Raw genomic sequence first — 7,784 nt, 5'->3', positions numbered from 1 at the left:
TTCTGTTCCCTGCGCTTCTGCTTGGGAAAGAGGTTGATTGATCTCCAAATGTAAGAGGAGGCTTATCTATAACCATCATAGACTGTGGGCTGAAATTCAGATGGGCCCACTTTACCAGTATACATGGGTTACAGCAAAATCCATAGTTGCCTAAGCTGAATGTGCTGACCCCATTCCAAATTAGAAGGACATGGTCATTTGAAGGGTTAGGATGGCCCACCCCTTTGAATGACACTGTCCCGTCTAATTTGGAACACACTGGCTGGTGTCGGAATACCAGAGTGGCTCCATGGAGTAGGTGTGCTCCAGAAAACACCTCATAGACACAGAGTCATTCCAGTTCTGCAGCTCCCAAAGAAATGATTCCTGAGGGGCGGCGCAGTGGTTAGCACTGCAGCCTCACAACTCCAGCGATCTGGGTTCAATTCTGGGTACCGCCTGTGCGGAGTTTGCAAGTTCTCCCTGTGACTGCATGGGTTTCCGCCGGGTGCTCCGGTTTCCTCCCACAGCTAAAGATTTGCAGGTTGATAGGTAAATTGGCCATTGCAAAATTGCCCCTAGTGTAGGTAGGTGGTAGGAGAATGGTGGGGGCGTGGTAGGGAATATGGGATTAATGTAGGATTAGTATAAATGGGTGATTATTGGTTGGCACAGACTTGGTGGGCCGAAGGGCCTGTTTCAGTGCTGTATCTCTATGATTATGACTAAATGTAATCAGTTCCCATCAAGATAGCTTATCTGAGCCCGCTGCCATTCCAGGGCCTTTACGAGGCCTATAATGTAAACTGCACCTGGTTTCAGTAGGCATTGGTTCTGTTGGGACTTTCCGGAGGTATACTGGCCAGAATTTCCCAGGGAAGCCTGGGAACTTCATCTACCCTAAACACTGATGGGCTGGCATTAGATCCACTTGCATTGTAATTTTCAACCCCCTCTCCACAGGGTGGAATCCCAGTGGACCCAGGTTCTGCCCTAACCCTAACCCCGCCAACTCACCCACCACCACCCCCGTCCCCCCCCCTCTCCCCCGCACTCCTGAAGAATTCCAGAGATACGCCCAGCACGAGGGTGGACTGTTGGGCTCTATGTCTTTCGAAGAGCTTACCAAAGATGGAGCTCATTTCAAAAGAGACAACACATTTTGTGTGTTATGTGAGTTTGAATTATACTATATAGACTTATTGCTTATCTTTTGGCTTCTGTGTATGAATTTAACTGTAAAGAAATCTGAATAGGAGCGTTAGCCTCTATGCAATAATCTAGTGGTGTGGTATTTTAGGTGACAGAAGAAAGTGATGGGCAACCTACGTATCTCACAATGAGTAATTTTCCACGATTCAGTGTTAATTGTTTGAATAAAGACATAGGAAGTAGGTCACAGGAGACTTGGCCTGCTTATGGAAACTGTCAAGCTGTTATAACAACTAAATGTGTGGGAGAAAGGCCAAACTGCAACACTAAAGACTGCTGTTTTCTACAAACTTTAGTGAGGTGGTAAGAAGTAGTTACTCACCAAAACTTTCAAAACCATAAGACACTTTACTCTAAACCTTATTTTCTTTAATCCAGCAAAAGTGACAAACTACAGACTAAGTGAACACTAATGTTACAATCAATTAATATGATCCAAGCCTTAGATTAATTAAAAGTCTTGAAGACCGTACAACAGGGGCATCTTCATACAGTAGGTTGTTTGATTTCATAACCTAAATCGAAGTACTTCATTTTAACTATAAGAACATAAGCATGGAATGAGAAAAGACCACTCAACCCATCGTCCTCTGATCTATAACACCCCATAAACTTGCACACAGGGGCATTAAGGGCTGGAAAATCACCTCCACTGTGTCCTTTCCATGACCTCCAATTTCTTTACCAATGCCTATTTCACATTGTGTGTGATTTACGTTTGATGGCAGGAAATACAGGACTATTGCCCCAAAATTGATCTGAAATGAGGTGCCTGCCTGTCTGAGACAGGTGTTTCTATTGTAACTGGTCCTGCCTACCAGAAAATGAGTCAGGTGTAAATTGGGTGTATTTCTGGTGAGGCAGGATTTTCACCTATTTTTTCCTACTGGCTGCCTGTTTTACATCATGGACATGGATGGTCTGGAGCTGTAAATCTAGGCCTTAGAGTAAAAGTCTGACTATAAATCTTACAATTCAGAGGTGTGATTAACTAGATGAGCATCTGTTCCTCCTCTTACTAGATCAAAGATTATGACCTATATCAGTCAGAGTAAATATTGTGGTGTTGAAACTATTGCTCTCTTATTACATTCAGAATTACTGGTGAATGGGTTAATTCCTTCCTTTATTTAACAGATTTAGCACATTTTACTGTCATCACTTTCACAGTTCCAATACATTGTATTTTCCCCGCAATGGCTACAGTGACAAACATTTAAAAAGAGGTACAGGGTTACAGGGTTCATTCAAACAACTCCAAAAACAACCCTAAATAAAAACTTAATTTTTGTTTTTACATTTGTTCTCAGGATATAGGTCATTTATTTCTTATTCCCTAGTTGCCCTGAGCAGATTGTAGTGGGCCTTCTCCTTGAACTGCTGCAGGAAGCAGAGACTAGGGGTAAATGGTTGGCTGTAATTAGTGGAGTGCCACAGCGATCAGTGCTGGGGCCTCAACTATTTACAATCTATATCAATGATTTGGATGAAGGGACCGAATGTACGGTTTCTAAATTTGCTGATGACACAAAGATAGGTAGGAGAGTAAGTTGTGAAGAGAACATAAAGGGTGGAATTTTATGCTCTCCCCTGCGGTGGGTTTGGAGGGGGGGAGAGCATAAAATCACGTGGGATGGTGGCAGGGCTAGGGGGGTGGGGGACCCTGCCACCATCCCACCTCTGCTGAAATTTAGTCCAGGGAGCGAAGGCCTGTGAATGGCCTTCCCGCCCCCTCCCCCGCCAATTCAGGCCCTTAACTGGGTAATTAACCCCCAATTAAGGGCCGCTTCCCGCCGCAGCTACAATTGCCTGTGTGGCGAGCGGCCCAGCTGCCGAACGGGAAATGCAGCATGATAAACCGTGCGGGCTGCTTTCCGGCTCCGGGACTTAGTGCCTGAACGAGGGACCCGGAATCAGGAAGAGGGGGCCCACTGACGGCCGCTGCCATGCCCTTATTGCCACCCCCAACCCCCACCCCTGCGAGACCCTTCCCGGCCTGACCGACCCTAAGCCTGGTTCCAGTGTCGCTCCTCGATGTGGGCATTGCAGCTACAGCAGCTGCCACCGCCTCTGTGGTGGCGCTGCTGCAGCTGCTGGCCTCTGATTGGCCAGCAGCTCTGCAAGGCTGGGACTTCAGACGATGGGGTCCTAAATCCTATGGAAGGCCTGCCACTATCTAGTTAAGTTTGACACTAAATTTGGCAGGCCTTCCATAGAAGAGGGGGCGCAGGGATCTCAGTGTCGGTTTCCCCTGACATCGAGATTCCTGCTGCAAGTATAAAATTACACCCAAAGAGTCTGCAAATGGATATAGATAGGTTAACTGCGCAAAAATTTGGCAAATGAAGTATAATGTGGGAACATGTGAATTTGTTCACTTTGGCAGGAAGAATAGAAAAGCAATAAATTATTTAAACAGAGAGAGATTGCAGAACTCTGAGGTACAGAGGGATCTGGGTGTCCTGGTACATGATTCACAAAAGGTTAATATGCAGGTACAACAAGTGATTAGGAAGGCAAATGGAATGTTGTCATTTATTACAAGGGGAATGGAATATAAAAGTAGGGAAGTTTTGCTAGTTGTGCAGGGCATTGGTAAGACCACATCTGGAGTACCGTGTACAGCTTTCGTCTCTTTAGTTAAGAAAGGATATAATTTTATTAGAGGCACTTCAGAGAAGGTTCACTCGACTGATTCCTGGGATGAAGCACGATCAGGAAATTTAAGTGGCCATCAGCTGCTTAACAATCCTCCAAGTGGCATGTTCCTCGTGCAAGCTTCAAGGGGGTCAACTTTCCCTGGATACCTTTGGTGCTTAAAGAGCCTCCAAAAAGGCCAAGACGGAGCCTTAAGCTGAAGTGCTGAATTATACAGGAAAGGAGTTGAAGCCTGCGCTAGGAACGTTAAACACCTATTTTTACCCTTTCACTAAAATAACCCCTGCCCCCCCCCCCCACCCCCACCCCCACCCCCATGGTTACCATCCGAATTATGTTGCAGCTGAAGATGAAAGTTTCACACTGTGACTGTGCAATTCCCTATTAAAAAAGCTTGGGTTGATGCCGGCTGCAGTTCCTTTTCCCAGCCACCAGGTGCTACTGTAGAGTAATTTCTTTTTCTTTTCTCAAGCTCTGACTCATTGCTTCCATTCTGGTTGCGCACCATTTTTGTTTTCTAATGTAATAGGTTTAAGTGTAATTGTTCAATTTTAAAATATGTTTCAACATACCTTTTCAGATTTTCATTTCTCTAAACCAGGGGTCTGCAGCATGCGGCTCCCAATCTTTTCCAATTGGATCGCATTGCCGTGAAAAAAGCTTAAAAAATTAACTCAAGAAATGTTAAAGCCTTGTTTTTATTGTGGGGATAAAAAGCTAATTATTATGCTACACTTTATGGTTCAAATGATTACTTTAATGAGAAACGCAATCACACTCTAAATAAACCTGTTTGAGTGGTATAGCCAGCACCTTGGTAATAGATAGTGCCTTTGATTCGAGAAACAAGTTTTATGGTTGGGACCTCTATTATTTCTAATATAGCTGAGATGATAAATGGTTCTGAATGCGCTATTAGAAATGTTTTTAAATCAAAAGAATCAATATCCAAAAAATTGTATTAATTCTTTGCATCTTAAGTTTAAGTTTATTTTAAAGATGACTTTATTGACAAAATTATAGCAAAAAAAATCAATTTATTACAAGATCTGTTATAAAAAATCAAAGTCAAAAAGCATTTTTCCAGTTTTATATGTAAATTTCTGATTACTTTTTTATTCAAAGCGGAAACGTGCTGTTTTTCCATTAAATTAATATGGTTTACCATTTTTACATATTATTTTCGAACATGCTTATACATAATTCATGCAAATTGATACATAAAACCTGAACTGGAGGCACAAAGAAAAAAATCAAAAACCACACAAAAACCTTCAAAAACACAATAATGCAGTTAGATCAACTTTAGTTTATTTTTTTTCTATTGATACATAAGTTCAATACATGTATTTTATTTATTATATATGTAAATTATGGCTTCTAACAGTTGGCAATTTGCCATGTATTTGGTTTAGATATGCCAAATTCTTGTGCATCTCCTAATAATTTTTATTGTAGGTAATTTTTTTAAAAAAGGATCTTCAGGCAAAAAAGGTTGCCAGCCTCTTTTCTAATCCATTCTACCTTCTCTTCTCAGCCTCGAAGCCCACTTTCTACCTCTCCCTCACCTCAATCCTGCTCTACCTTTTCCCTCCCACTCGTTCACTCTATCTGCCCCATTCTGCCTTCCAACACAATAGTCCTCATTCACCCTGGTCCTATTAGCCTTACTTGACCTCAAGGCAGCACCCCATGTGCAGTGGCATTGCAGATTGACTAGTATATATTAATATCATTAGGCTAAAGTTTTACTGGCATTTTATTACTGCTTTGGACTGCCTCCATTATATTTGTATTAAAGATTATTGTTGCTGTCGTGGGATTGGTCTATGTAAGTCGACCAGCCAGGTAGCAGAAGGAAATGGGGCCTAGCAGTCAGAATAGAATGAGATTGCTGCTGAAGTAAGCTTGCAGGGTTTGTGCACATTATAGTTTTCCTTCTGGTGACATTAGCTTTAAAATTAGTGAAATAATTCAAAAATGCAGTGAGACAAAGAAGGTTAAAGTGTACAAATTCACCCTATTGATAGAAAGACATCTATGCTTCCAGTCTGTAGGACTCCTTAGTGTGAGTGTGAATGAGTAAAGTAGAAATGGCGATCAGGTATCCTATAGCAGTTGGCCTGCGCAAAGGTCACCCCATTACCAAAAATGAGCCCAGTCCAAGGCAGTGCCGTAGAAGAGGGCACCTAACCAAGCAAACCAAGTTTGTAAGAGATCTGATCCGCGAGGTCTGTGGTTTTTCTCCCTATGAAAGGCATGCAGTGGAATTTCTGAAGGTCTCTAAAGACAAGCGTGCAGTCAAATTCATCAAAAAGAGTTGGTACTCATATCCGTGTCGAGAGGAAGAGAGAAGAACTCAGCAATCTGCTATCAACAATGAGAAAGGCAGCTGCGAAGAAAGATTAATCTGTACAAAGTTGCTACCATTAAAGTTATTTCAAAGTTTAAAAAAAGACACCCAAAGCAGAACCTATATTAATGGGCCGAAACGTTAACTCTGCTTCTCTTTCCACAGATGCTGCCAGACCTGCTGAGTGGTTCCAGCATTTCTTGTTTTTATTTCAGATTTCCAGCATCCTCAGTATTTTGCTTTTATACTATATTAATGGGATGCAGATTCACTACCTGCTTGTAACTGTCAGCTAGAAAACTAAATGCTCATTGCCAATGGGTGAACAACCTCCTGTTGAACCACCTGAGAACAGTACAGCCTACCTTTCTTCATTTGGGCAATGGAGGTTTCAGAAGGAAATAAATAGAGTCAAACTGTTTGAATTCTCAAGTTATTATTTATTTATTGTAAAGCAGGACCATCAATTTTTCCATGAGCAAGATTTTACCAAGCATTAAAATGCAGCATCCTAATTGTCACAGGCTGCAAACACGGACTGAAAATAGATGCGACAGACATAGTGCCTGGGAAATATAGGCAGAGAAGTCCATTGCAAGCAACAGTAACATAACTAAACCCCAGTCACAGCCATAAGATACGAAAATTTTTACAAGGGTTTTAATATAAAGTAGGTCGTTTTATGGCAAAGACTATTGATTTATTCGAAACTTATTCATGTTTAATATTAATTGGCCCCCTGTGGAGTTGCATACATGGTGCTGAAATTTCGGGCCGTGCTGAGGTCAGGAATGGAGGCGCATGGGACCCAAAAATACCAGCGCCAGTCGGCATACCAGTTTCCCGGCGCCAGCCATTTTTGCTGAGACAGATTCAGGACTGGCAGGGCTACCCACCCCCACGAGACAGGTAGCCAACTCAGCTCTCTAAGAGCCTTGTGAAGCACAGTTAAAGGAGACCAACTGAAATTTTCCAGTTGGCCTCCAGTTTCCCGACAGGAGGGGGGCAGTTTAACTGCCTGGAGGTGGGCACCCAGTGGAGGTGGGGGGTGGGCAGTGCTCCAGGCCCTCCCTGCCTGCCTGGGTACGGGTACAGTCAAAGGCTACCCTGTAGAGTGATTTCCCACACCACCCCCACTGACCCACCTGCAGTGGTGGCCTGGCTGCTGAATCTGTTTTTTTATTTGAAGATTTTAAAAAGTTGGTGAGAGGGTGCCTCCGTGTTGAAGAAAGCTCTCTGTTACCTACCCTCTATGGCAGCCTTCCACTCCTCTAAAGTTGGAAGGCATCTGATTGGCCCTCCAGCTTTGAGAGACCGCTTGCCACCCTTAATTGGACAGGGAATCTGTCTCCATGCCAATTAAGGGCGCGTCTCCATGAAAATCCCAAAGAGTGACTGTTTCCATGCCGCCCCCACCCCGCAAGGGCGGGGTGGGTTTGAGACCCACAAACAGTCCCGATTCCTGTTTCCCGCCCCAGAAGCAAAAATTCAGCCCATGGAGTCAAGACCACGTGTAGTCTTCTGAAAAGTGTGGTTAGAGGGTGGAGAATAATTGAACCAGGACTGACTGCTCACAATGCCG

General features: G+C 43.4%; 1 pseudogene; it reads left to right on the top strand.

Moving 5' to 3' along the window:
* The first annotated feature begins 5,942 nt into the window (after positions 1-5,942).
* Positions 5,943-6,258, top strand: LOC137352978 (large ribosomal subunit protein eL36-like; annotated as a pseudogene).
* Positions 6,259-7,784: the final 1,526 nt, after the last annotated feature.

The sequence above is a fragment of the Heterodontus francisci genome, chromosome 3 (genome assembly GCF_036365525.1).
Source record: "Heterodontus francisci isolate sHetFra1 chromosome 3, sHetFra1.hap1, whole genome shotgun sequence".
Lineage (NCBI taxonomy): Eukaryota > Metazoa > Chordata > Chondrichthyes > Heterodontiformes > Heterodontidae > Heterodontus > Heterodontus francisci.
Note: the sequence above shows the minus strand (reverse complement) of the source record. Positions and strands in the feature narration are given on the sequence as shown.